This window comes from Pinus tabuliformis, chromosome 2_2 (genome assembly GCF_031772625.1).
Source record: "Pinus tabuliformis cultivar Carrire ecotype Pingquan chromosome 2_2, CPIR1, whole genome shotgun sequence".
NCBI lineage: Eukaryota > Viridiplantae > Streptophyta > Pinopsida > Pinales > Pinaceae > Pinus > Pinus tabuliformis.
The window spans coordinates 900,630,004-900,643,702 of NC_142300.1; positions in this window are offsets into that span (position 1 = coordinate 900,630,004).

Genomic DNA, 13,699 nt, shown 5'->3' on the forward strand with positions numbered 1-13,699 from the left:
ACTCCTATATATAGAAAGGAGGTTTTGTCATTTGTATCATCCAAGAATTTTTCATTTATGTAATGTAAAGGAGGTTGCCCCCTCAAAGAGGCTGAATTCTAAGGGGTTGATCTATCTTTTCTATCTTTTCTTGAGCTGGTTTCATAACATTTGGTATCAGAGCTTTGGATTCTAGGGTTTCGCTGCTCCAAACAGGTCATCGTGGAATTTTCACTATAACTTTTTTTCTGTGACGTTTCAGAAGTCACAAAAAAAACCCATTTGAGATGAAATCACGCTGCAGCTTGGCTCCGAATTTCAGATCTTTTCGCACTATATTTGCAGAGATATGATCTGAGGAAGTTGGTCCTTTTGCAGACTCCTGAATTACATTCTAAACAAACAATGTAAACTTTGAAACGGGAACTGATACTGTTACCCGTTTTGTAGAGGTGGCAAAAAAATGACCCGATTTGCAAAAGTGTTGATGCAGAATACACATGTTTTTTTAAGAACATGTTTTTTGGAACTTTAATTTTTTTCATGTGCATTAAGTGGGTGAGGCTCGGTGAATGGTAGTGATTTTCATCCTGATTTTAAAAAGTGTGTATTCTGCATCACACCCTTTTTTTAAAAGACCTATTTTTTGACTTTAAATTTTCTAGTGTGTGAAATGTAAATTTTTTTTTTCTAAATTTGTTAGTTTTTGAAGTCGTCATTGTATTCATATTTTCTTGTTCTCTATCTTAATTTTTATTTTTTTTAGTGGCCTTTTTATTGTTTTGCGTTTTTAAATTATAAAGTCGATAGTTTGAATTTTAGATAATCTACATATTTAGACATCTTTTCAACCCCCTTAACTAATTTTTCAATCGACATGAAATAATTGTTTCTAAAAAACAACATTTTTTAACAATGGACATAAAAAATAACCATTTTTAACATAAATATAACAAAAAAACTAAACGTTTTGATAATTTTTTGCTAGAATTAACATGTCAAAATCACAAATTTTATACAAAAATATTAACTAAAAATGGTCAAATAATAGTTTTTTTTATGAATTTCATGTCAAAAGGATAATAATAACTACTTTTTTTTCAAAAAAAATGATTAACTTAAAAATCAATGCAAAAATCACATATTACCAATATTGAACGTATAACAACCCTAATTGAGTGTTTATTCTTCTCATAAAATGTCAAAGTCAAAACATTGCAAAGCTTGAGTTACAAGCACAACTTAAATTTAATCAAGAATGTCACGTAATCCAAACTCTTCGTCCTCTAGAGTTTCATCATTGTCCTCTTCCACAATATTTTCTGTTTCATTTTGCTCATTTTGCTCATTTTCCTCTTCTAATGGGTCTTTCATGTCTGCAAATCCCCCAATATGTGTCTTTCCATACATTCCATGTAATGGTGGTTGGGGTTCCTTTGCCTTTTTTGCCACACGTGATTCACTAAAGTCCCCTTTCTTCAACCCAATTTCTTGCATTGCATCTGGAAGAAATTGGAGAGCATTAATTCTTTGCTGAATGAAATTGCATTGTAATGGATCTTTCTCAATTGCAATGCAATTTCTTCCTTTTTGAAGGCAGCATGCTAGTGTTGTACCTAATTATCAAGCACAAAAAAATAATGAAGTAAATTAGTACAATGACATATTAATTAAAAAAAAGAACATATTGAAATTCAATTCCATGTGGCAAAACGTACCTGAGCCAGAAAATAAATCCAGAACCCAATCTCCTTCATTTGAACATATGTCTATAATATAGTTAATCAATAATTGTGGTTTCTGATAAATGTTAACTATCTCTCCTTTCATTTCTTTGTCTTCATATGTTAGTTTTCTCACAACAGCATCATAAGACAGTATTTGGCTATGACTCTTTTTGTCCACCCGATTAAAAATCATAGACATATGGCTATCATCTTTTGCCCAACTATCAATATGAATGAACTCACAGTCATTTATAAATTGTTGATCTTCATTGTCAAGAAGATTTGACTTTTGCCTGTAACATAAAATAGTAAAATTTCAATTAACTTGTACATAAATTAATTTTTCAACATTAATCAAATATACCTTTAAACATCTTACCATGTAAGCTGCATCCTTGAATTTGTTTTCCCCTTGAAGCTTGACAATAACATTGCCAACTGTGTGTCTGAATGAAATGTCACAAATCTCCATAATGGTGATGACGTCACTTCCTTAAATCCCGCCACCACTTTATTAAAAGCTTGATAAGTATAAGGGTCATTATCATAGCAAATGTTTGGAATATTGAAACCATGGGGAATATCTGCAATAACAAGGGCATAATCCCTTTTTGGTATGAGTTTCGCAATGTCTTCACAGTCGCCTTGTATTACTTGATATTGAATAGTGTCTAGCCCATTCCAAATGAAATGATTAAGAGTTGGATCAAGTTCAACATTCTTAATACGTTGCTTTCTCAGTCTTTCAATCTTTATTTTTTCAATAAAAGTCTTGAAACTGTCTGGTGCTCCATTATCTTCTTTCCTCATCTTTTACCAAACAAACAAATGTATGTGTAAGTTTTAATTTAAATTAAAAATAGTACACAGATGATTAAAACTGAATGTATAAATCAAGTTACCTTTTTAAATGCAAGATAAAAAGCTTTCAATGTTGATGTAGAACTTGAATCTGGATAGTTGCGTACAACATCATCCCAACTATCTTCATTCAACAATTTAACCATTTGTTCCTGAATTTTCATGTAAACTTTGTGACTGCATAGATAAAGAAAAAGTTAATATACTGATATGTATAACGAATACTACCAATAACCATGTTTTAGTTAAAAGATAACTATAATCCTGGAAATAAGTAAAAATAATTCAGCAAACTTACTTTTGAAATTCTTCAGACATTTCTTCCAATGATAATTCCCCCGACTTCACACGAGATAATATTGTTTTGACAATTTTTTCATCTTTCACTCCTTGCATCGCCCTCCAAGGCGTGATGGTCATATCGTCTGGAAGTTGCTTCAGTTCAGGCGCTGATTTATTGTTGCTACATATCAATGGCTTAGACTTTCTGACCTTCTGGTTTTTAATGCCAATGTCTTCCCACATGCTAAAAATGTCATCAATCAAATTCCAAATATCTCCAGTTCTAAATGCCAATTGGAAAATGTTATCAACACCTCTGAATAAATCGCTAGATCTGTTGTCTTTTCCATTTTTTGAATTGCCTTTATCTTCAATTTGATAGCCTATTTCCATACAACATTCCTTTCGGAAATCTGTAGTAATATTGATCTTATCCCCACCACATTTTTCTAGGAATTCACTATGAATAAATCTAACCTTTTGGACCAAAGTCATAGACATCCTATATTCATTATCTGAATTATGATCCCATGCCACTAGCTTTGCTTCTGTTTCATTTAAACCAGCATAAATGATACATTTCATCGTTTCAAAACGTGGGTTATTAGGATATTCCTCCATCAATTGTCTTTGAGCTTCAACAGAATGGTTCCCCCCAAGCACATAATAATTGTATTCAAAACATTTTGACTTATCAAATGCTTCTTTGTTGGGAACTTGAAGTGGATCAACAAGAAGCACATAACTAACCACATGAGCATATGGATTGTACCTCATCAATGTCTTCAAGTTGTGAACATGCAGATGGTGCGGCTTTCTGACTTGATATTGGCATTGTCCTTCACTTGCCTTATAGGTTTGTGTCACATTTAACTGAAATGTACGACCACCATCAACTAGGTTTCTCTTTGTCAAATTCTGTCGAATGGCATTTTGTTTTGTTTTGATAATGCCATCACCTAAATCAGCTCCTGGTGTAATGATTTCTCTGCTTTCTTTTGAAGTTTCACTAGGTTCTTGACTGCTGGTAATGACTACTTCAAGATCTTCAACTCTACTTTTTTTCGTCTTAACATTCTGAAGAGATCTATTCTTGGCCATTGTTACTTTTGGTCTTTTACGACCTTCCACAATTTCAATGTCATCTTCAGTAATGGCAACATATGCTTCATTGTCAACTTCATCGTCTTCAAAAGTAACTTGTTTACCGTTGCTAGATTTATCCACCAGATGCCTTTTTTTCTGATTCTTTGGATGTAGTTTTGTAGCATCATCAATTACTACATTTTCCATGTTTTGCATATCTTCCTCTGACACTGAGTAAAAATGGCTGACAATGTTCATGATATCATTCTCTATGTAATGAATGCCTCCCACCATAATTGAACAACTTTCAACAAAATTCTGCCAAACAAAATATCATATGTTAATATAATCAAAGTTAAAAAATATAGCGAGACATTTTCAAAACGCAAAATAAAAATACAAATAACAATACTTACCGTGTTTTGTGTCATATCATTTACGATTTGTTTACTCAACTTTGTAGATACCTCTCTCCTATCATATAATGAATATGATAGTCGGTATTTAATCCTTTCATGTGACTTGGCAGTTTTTGTAAGTACGTAAACAACTCCAGTGTTTGGTACCGAACACATATCCATGACTTTTCCCATCACCTCCAAATTTTCAGTATTATTGCGTGTATCAATGTATAGATATATATTCACAGTTGTGCTCTCTCTTTCTTTCACATACCAGGCTCTTGATGGAAATTTCACCTCTTTTGAACTTTTCCAATCTGATATTAGCTTCTTATCATTTAAAACAGTTGTCATATTTGTAGGTATGAGCTCAGGTGGAGTTCGTTCACCAACGTTTTTTGTAGGTATGAGCTCAGGTGGAGTTCGTTCACCAACGCTTTTTGAAGATACACCTTTAAGACTCCTTGCTCCAGAAAGATTCACAGAAATTTTTCTTGATGCCATTTTCCTAAAAAAAAAACACATAAATCAGTAAAAAAAAAAATTGCTAGCCGGGGCTGGGCGGGGTGGGCTGGGCGGGGCGGGCCGGGTGGGCGGCCCGGTGGTGGCCCTGTGCGGCCGGGTGGGCGGGCCGGGCAGGCCGTGTGGGCGGGCCGGGTGGGCCGGGTGGGTGGGCCGGGTGAGCCGGGTAGGCGGGCCGTGCGGGTCGGGTGGGCCGGGTGGGCGGGCCGGGCGGGCGGGCCGGGTGGGCGGGCCGGGTGGGCGGGTCGGGCGGGCCGGGTGGGCCGGGCGGGCGGGCCGGGCGGGCCGGGTGGGTGGGCCGGGTGGGCCGGGCGGGCGGGCCGGGTGGGTGGGCCGGGTGGGCCGGGCGAGCGGGCCGGGTGGACGGGGTGGGCCGGGTGGGCGGGCCGGGCGGGCGGGCCGGGTGGGCGGGCCGGGGTGGGCGGGCGGGCCGGGTGGGGAGGGCGGGTGGGGGTGGGCGGGCCGGGTGGGGAGGGCGGGCGGGCGGGGCCGGGTGGGGAGGGCGGGCGGGGTGGACGGGGGGGGTGGGCGGGGGTGGGCGCGGGGGGAGGGCGGGGTGGGCGGGCGGGCGGGGGTGTGGGAGGGCGGGCGGGCGGGGGTGGGCGGGGGGGGGGCGGGGTGGGCGGGGCGGGGCGGGCGGGTGGGATGGGCGCGCCCATCCCACCCGCCCGCCCCGCCCCGCCCACCCGGCCCTCCCCCCTCGCCCACCCCCGCCCGCCCGCCCTCCCCACACGGCCGTGTGGGGAGGGCGGGCGGGCGGGGGTGGGCGAGGGGGGAGGGCCGGGTGGGCGGGGCGGGGCGGGCGGGTGGGATGGGCGCGCCCATCCCACCCGCCCGCCCCGCCCCGCCCACCCCGCCCTCCCCCCCCCGCCCACCCCCGCCCGCCCGCCCTCCCACCCGCCCGCCCCGCCCTCCCCCCGCGCCCCCCCCCCGCCCCCCCCCGCCGCCCTCCCCACCCCCCCGCCCGCCCACCCCGCCCGCCCTCCCCACCCGGCCCGCCCCCGCCCACCCGCCCGCCCTCCCCACCCGCCCGCCCGCCCACCCCCACCCGCCCTCCCCACCCGGCCCGCCCGCCCTCCCCACCCGGCCCGCCCGCCCTCCCCACCCGGCCCTCCCCACCCGGCCCGCCCGCCCTCCCCACCCGGCCCGCGCCCGCCCACCCCCGCCCGCCCACCGCCCCCGCCCGCCCTCCCCACCCGGCCCGCCCGCCCACCCCAGCCCGCCCTCCCCGCCCGCCCGCCCGCCCTCCCCACCCGGCCCGCGCCCGCCCTCCCCACCCGGCCCGCCCACCCCCGCCCGCCCACCCCCCCCGCCCGCCCTCCCCACCCGGCCCGCCCGCCCGCGCGCCGCCGGCGCAGGGCCACCCCCGGGCCGCCCCGCCCCGCCCGAGGGCGGAGCGTCGATTCCGGGAATCGACGCTCCGCCCTCGGGCGGGGCGGGGCGGCCCGGGGGTGGCCCTGTGCGGGCGGGCGGGCCGGGTGGGGAGGGCGGGCGGGGGTGGGCGGGCCGGGTGGGGAGGGCCGGGTGGGGAGGGCGGGCGGGCCGGGTGGGAGGGCCGGGTGGGGAGGGCGGGCGGGTGGGGTGGGCGGGCTGGGTGGGGCGGGTGGGGTGGGCGGGCCGGGTGGGGAGGGCGGGCGGGCCGGGTGGGAGGGCCGGGTGGGGAGGGCGGGCGGGCCGGGTGGGAGGGCCGGGTGGGGGAGGGCGGGCGAGGGGGAAGGGCCGGGTGGGCCGGGTGGGGAGGACCGGGTGGGGAGGGCGGGCGGGCCGGGTGGGGTGGGGCGGGTGGGGTGGGCGGGCCGGGTGGGGAGGGCGGGCGGCCGGGTGGGAGGGCCGGGTGGGGAGGGCGGGCGGGCCGGGTGGGGGAGGGCGGGCGAGGCGGGAGGGCCGGGTGGGCCGGGTGGGGAGGGCCGGGTGGGGAGGGCGGGCGGGCCGGGTGGGAGGGCCGGGTGGGGCGGGCCGGGTGGGGAGGGCGGGCGGGCCGGGTGGGGAGGGCGGGCGGGCCGGGTGGGAGGGCCGGGTGGGGAGGGCGGGCGGGCCGGGTGGGAGGGCCGGGTGGGGGAGGGCGGGCGAGGGGGGAGGGCCGGGTGGGCGGGGCGGGAGGGCGGGCGGGCGGGGGTGGGCGGGGGGGAGGGCGGGGTGGGCGGGGCGGGGCGGGCGGGTGGGATGGGCGCGCCCATCCCACCCGCCCGCCCCGCCCCGCCCACCCCGCCCTCCCCCCCCGCCCACCCCCGCCCGCCCGCCCTCCCGCCCCGCCCACCCGGCCCTCCCCCCTCGCCCGCCCTCCCCCACCCGGCCCTCCCACCCGGCCCGCCCGCCCTCCCCACCCGGCCCGCCCACCCCACCCGCCCCACCCGCCCGCCCTCCCCACCCGGCCCTCCCACCTCGCCCGCCCTCCCCCACCCGGCCCTCCCACCCGGCCCGCCCGCCCTCCCCACCCGGCCCTCCCACCCGGCCCGCCCGCCCTCCCCACCCGGCCCTCCCCACCCGGCCCACCCGGCCCTCCCCCCTCGCCCGCCCTCCCCCACCCGGCCCTCCCACCCGGCCCGCCCGCCCTCCCCACCCGGCCCTCCCCACCCTGCCCGCCCGCCCTCCCCACCCGGCCCTCCCCACCCGGCCCACCCGGCCCTCCCCCCTCGCCCGCCCTCCCCCACCCGGTCCTCCCACCCGGCCCGCCCGCCCTCCCCACCCGGCCCTCCCACCCGGCCCGCCCACCCGGCCCGCCCGGCTCACCCGGCCCGCCCACCCGGCCCGCCCGGCTCACCCGGCCCGCCCACCCGGCCCGCCCGGCCCGCCCACCCGGCACCCCCGGCCCGCCCACCCGGCCCGCCCACCCGGCCCGCCCAGCCCAGCCCAGCCCACCCGGCCCGCCCCGCCCAGGCCAGCCCAGCCCACCCGGCCCGCCCCGCCCAGGCCAGCCCAGCCCACCCGGCCCGCCCGCCCCACCCAGCCCGATTCATAGTTACCGATTCACCATGTGGTATAAAAAAAAAAATTGGCTTGGAAAATTTTCGGTTTTAAAAAAAAATATATTTTTCATTAGCGTAATTTAATATGAAAATTTCAAAAAAATAATTGTACTTGCCTTTCAATTGCGACAATTCTTCGTTGTATATATTGTTCTAGCAATATCGCTGCTCCACAAATTCACGAGTCTTTCAAGGAATTTCAGAAAACCTAGATGTGAGGCGAGTAATAGTGATAGCGAAATTTATTATATAAGTAAAATTACGAAGATGTTTTTCCATACGATTAATGTGGGATAATTAGTTTATGTTTTTCAATCAATTGTAGAATAAAATAATAAAGGTAAATAAATCTAACAAACTTTTAGAGGGAAATATTTTCGCGAAAATTTTTGGAGGGAAATATTTTCGCGAAAATTTTTGGAGGGAATAATTTTGGAGGGAATATTTCATTCTTTAAGCTATATAATACGCTCAGGAGACTCCATTTGTGTCATTCAACATTTTCTATTTGAAAGTGATGGATTGCTCTGATGGTGAAGTTTCGGTTTATACACCATCAACATCTTCATCGCGTAACAACTCTATTCATATTGATGAATATAGTGGGAATCCTTCCACTATGAATAGAAAGTCAATTCTTCCACTTAGTCCCGATTCTAAGGACTACGAGAGCAACACTGATGAAAGAGGGGATGGAGAATTTAAAGAGTCACAGATTCCACTTAGTCCAAATTCTAAGGACTATGAAAGCAGCGGTGATGAGGAGCTTGATGGTGAAGTTCAAAAGAATGGGGTGTCACAATGTCCACTCAGTCCTAATTCTGAGGACTATGAGAGTAGCAGTTTTGAAGAATGTGATGGTGAAGTTCAAAAGAATGGAGGGTCACGATGTCCACTTAGTCCTAATTCTGAAGACTATGAGAGCAGCAGTTTTGAGGTGCATGATGGAAAATTTCAAAATAATGGAGTGTCAAAGTGTCCACTTAGTCCTAATTCTAAGGACTATGAGAGCAGCAGTGATGATGAGCATGATGATGAATTTCAAAAGTATGGATTGTCACAGTGTCCAGTTAGTCCTGATTCTAAGGACTATGAGAGCAGCGGTGATGAAGCGCGGGATGATAATTTTCAAAAGATTGGAGTATCACAATGTCCTCTTACTCCTAATTCTAAGGACTATGAGAGCAGCGGTGATGAAGCGCGGGATGATGATTTTCAAAAGATTGGAGTATCACAATGTCCTCTTAGCCCTAATTCTAAGGACTATGAGAGCAGCGGTGATGAAGCACGGGATGATGATTTTCAAAAGATTGGATTATCACAATGTCCTCTTAGTCCTAATTCTAAGGACTATGAAAGCAGCGGTGATGAAGCACGGGATGATGATTTTCAAAAGATTGGAGTATCACAATGTCCTCTTAGCCCTGATTCTAAGGACTATGAGAGCAGCGGTGATGAAGCACGGGATGATGATTTTCAAAAGATTGGATTATCACAATGTCCTCTTAGTCCTAATTCTAAGGACTATGAAAGTAGCGGTGATGAAGCACGGGATGATGATTTTCAAAAGATTGGAGTATCACAATGTCCTCTTAGTCCTGATTCTAAGGACTATGAGAGCAGCGGTGATGAAGCGCAGGATGATGATTCTCAAAACATTGGAGTATCACAATGTCCTCTTAGTCCTGATTCTAAGGACTATGAGAGCAACAGTGATGAAGAACATGATGATGCAGTTTGTCCTAATTCTAATCAGTATAAAGGTAGCAGTGACAAAGGACAGGATGTAGCATCTTCAATAAGTAAACAGCCACATTTTCAACATAGTCCTAATTCTATGGACTATGAGAGCAGCACTGATAATGTACATGAGGAAGAATATCCATTAAACATCGAGTCAGATTTTCCATTTAGTCTGAATTCTAAGGACTATGATAGTAGCACTGAAGAAGGGGAAGATGAAGGGTATCCTCTCAGTCAAAATTTGAAAATCAGAGCAGATCATAGTGTGGATAACGTTCCTCTTAATGATGAAAGTCCTTATAAAAGTGAAGATCCAATGATGGAGATGTTGCCAAGAAATATTGTATCAAGGAGTAGGAGTAGACCTTTTCGTATCAATGCAAACTATTCTAGTTATACAAGGGGTAGAGCAGAATATCTGACGAGAAGAAGTTCTATCAGCGCTCTCATTTCAAGTGAATGTTGCCAAAAAAATTGCTTGAAACGTATGGATTTCACATTTGCATTAGAAAGCAGGAAGAGATATTTGTCAATGAATAAAAGCATGCAAAACTCATATTTAGTTGGCTGCATGCAATCTACATTGTCAGGTTATGATTATCATATTAGGAATTTTTTATTGTGTAGAAAAGCTTTCAAAATGTTTCATTCACTTGGGAATTTTCGTCTCTCGAGAATTCAAGAAAATTTGGAAAAGGATCCCACATTTTATTCAGAAGTACGTTATAAAAGACAGTTTGGGCCATTATCAAATACTGCAATGTCATGGATGAAAGATTTCTTTTCAAAGCATGGAGAGTGTATGCCAAATAGAGAGACAATACATATTCCAGATAATTTTTCAAGACGAGAAATCTACAACTTATACAAAGAATATGCAGAAAGTGCTGAGGGACAGGGCCACTTTATTACATATCAATATTTTGTGAAGCTATGGAAGAAAGAATTCAATAATGTTCGTATTCCTAAGAAGACAAGGATGGGGATTTGCAGTACATGTGCTTCTCTTAAATCAAAAAGGGACAAATGTGAAGGCTCAGAAAGAGGTAAGTGTTCATAACTTTTACTTTTAAAATTGTATAGTCATCAACTATGAAAACATATTTCTTAATGAATTTCTTTTATGTTGTGTAGATTTAATTGTCAAAGAACTTCAGGAGCATCGCGAACAACAAACAAATGAAAGGAAGAAGTTGTACAAGCATCGAAAGAAGTGTTATGATAATCCAAATAAATATTTGGGTTTGATAATTGATGGTATGGACCAGAAGAAAACACTTTTACCACATTTTGTTCGCACACCCAAAAATCTACAAGAGGAAAATTTTATTCAGTTTCACTTGGTCGGTTGTATGGTCTTCAATGAGAAAATGTTGCCAAGGGTGTACTTCACAGCTCCAAATATTCATAATGATGCAAATCTGACCATAACCATAATTCATGATGTCATTTCTCATTGGTCTGGTAATCTTCCTGAAGTTTTGTATCTACAATTGGACAACACTTGCCGTGAAAACAAAAATCAGATTGTTTTTGGGTATCTGAACATGCTTGTTGAATTGAGAATTTTTCAAAAGGTAAAGGTTGGTTTCCTTCTTGTTGGGCACACTCATGACCATATTGATCAGATGTTCAGTCGTTTTTCAGTCACATTGAGGAGGAAGGAAGTTGGGAGCTTGCCATCACTAATTCAATGTATTAAGAAATCATACATGCCAGAGCCTGCTTTTAAAGTGTTGGAAGAAACTGTTGACATGCGAAGGTTTATTCTGGGATCATATGGTGAGGGGAAATGCATTGAACAACTTAATGACATTAGCTTCCAACATCAATTTCGTATCAAAAAAATTGATGGGAAAACACTAATATGGGGCAAGAAGTATTCAACTACTACAGAGTGGGCACCGTCATCAGGATTGCAATTTTTGAAGTTCATTCCAGATCATCCAATATTTGCATCAAAAATATTGTCATTACAATCAGTTGGTGAAGTTCAGAATGCACGTAGACAGAACAGGGCTATAAATTATTCTGATTGCCTGGAAGAAATTAAAAAATGTATTAGATATACATATGAGTACTTTGACATTGCTGATTCAGTTTGGTGGGAGTCGTTTTTCAATAATCAAAGTGATCTCATTTCGACAACAATAAATGAAGATATACCTTTGAAAAATCCATTTATTTGGCCACAAAATGTGTCGAATGAACATGAGGAAGTAAACATTGTTGAACAACAACAATCTCAGGGTATTATTAATTCTTCACAGGCAGAGGAAAGAGAGATGTATATAGGTTCCAGAAGATCTCGTGCACAACGTGAAGCCATGGAAGACCTTTATAGGGGTTCAGTACAGGATATTAAGGAGGGTTGCATGATTGCAGTGCTAGCAGATGGAGATCCTAATGGATATCCATTTTGGGTTGCTAAAGTTTTAAAGGTCTTTACAGAAAATGAGGATGTTACAGGTGTTGAAGTACATTGGTATGCCACAAATACACACCCATTCAATGGTGTGTATAAGCCAGAGATGGTAGTTGACAAAAAAAATGGTGGAAAAAGAAAAAGAAAGGGTACAAATATAAATCGCCGCCGCACAGACATATTACAATTGAAGGATGTTGACATACTTGTTTATGACTTCAATTTAACAAAGAGAGGAACTCTTCGCTTCAAGACGACAGAGATTCTGAAAAGGTTGTTACCAGAAGGAACAGTGTTGACATGGGACTCTGCTGAAACCAGTCGTAGATCTAGAAGACTTTTGAAACCTGGAATCTTGGGCATGCATGTGGACTCAGATGGGGCACTAGTTGATGACAGAGAAGAATATGGAACATCTTCGTCAGCATCCAGTCACTCATCTGAAGATGTGAATTCTGATGGTGTGCAAGAAAATATGAGTGATTTTGAATAATTGTTTAAGACAGTTTATATAACTGATGTATGCATCGTATCTTCAAATAAAATGGATGTTTTCCATATTTTGTTAAATGAGAAGTTATGAAGCATTTTTATGTTGTTGGATTATGTCTTAAGTATGATAAATCTTATTGTTTAAATATCTACAATGCAATATCAAATTAGAGATATAATGTCTCTTTTATTCAGTGTACAAATAAAGACTTTTGAATTCATTCAGTGAAATAATTTGTTCATAATGTCATGTTTTTTTAGTTTTGTGGTTGAAAACATGTTAAATTTATACTTAAGAAAGAAAAATGATATTCTACCAGAAACATTAATGTGTTTTTCCTTAAAAGTTAACTTTGTTTGAGACATAAAAAATTGGTTTTATTAGCATTGTTTAAAAAGTATGAAAATTGACCCCTAAAAAAAAAAAATCATTATTCCAGTATCAACACTTTTTTTCTGAAGCTATATTTTGCAGGAAAATTTCGTAGAAAATTTCGTAGTCGCTGCCATTTTTAAAAAAACCGCAAAATTGACACCTAAAAAAAAAAACCTTCGTTCCAGTATACACACTTTTCGTTTTGAGCACTGTTTTTGTGGTTTTTTTGGGGTTTTTGGGCCAGAGTTCTCGTTTTGAGTTTATAGTTCCCGTTTCAAAGTTTACATTGTTAACAGGTGACGTGGGGAAAATCGTCATAATTTTCTCTCTGAAGATTGGATTGAAATTTCGTAAGAAGGTATAGAAAGAGGACAGATTTTAGTTTCTTATATGTTTTTTTCAGATCCATAGGTCGAAACAGTGACTTGTGGCACGTCGTACAAGTTTGCTCTACTGAACTAGTCTAAAATCAAGTCACTGTGGGAGGTTTCACATAACTCTTCTTTGGAGAATCCAATTTGGCTCAGACTTGTGGCATTGGAAAAAGGACGCAGAAGGCTACTACAGATCAAAATTTCAAAACTGGATGATCCGAAATTGCAGAGATACATCAGATTCAATATCGGGCTTCTACAAAGTGAAAAAGCTGTGTAGTTTTTTTTTTTAAATTTTTGTGTAAGCTTGGTTTGAAGGAATTCAAAGGGCATAGTAAAGCATTATTATCAGTAACTGATGCCCCGAAATAAAATGAAAACACCTAGTAAGGAACCTGAAAGCTCTAGCATGACTCATGAAGAAGAGGAAGAAATGCTACATGATATATCAAAATTACAAGAACA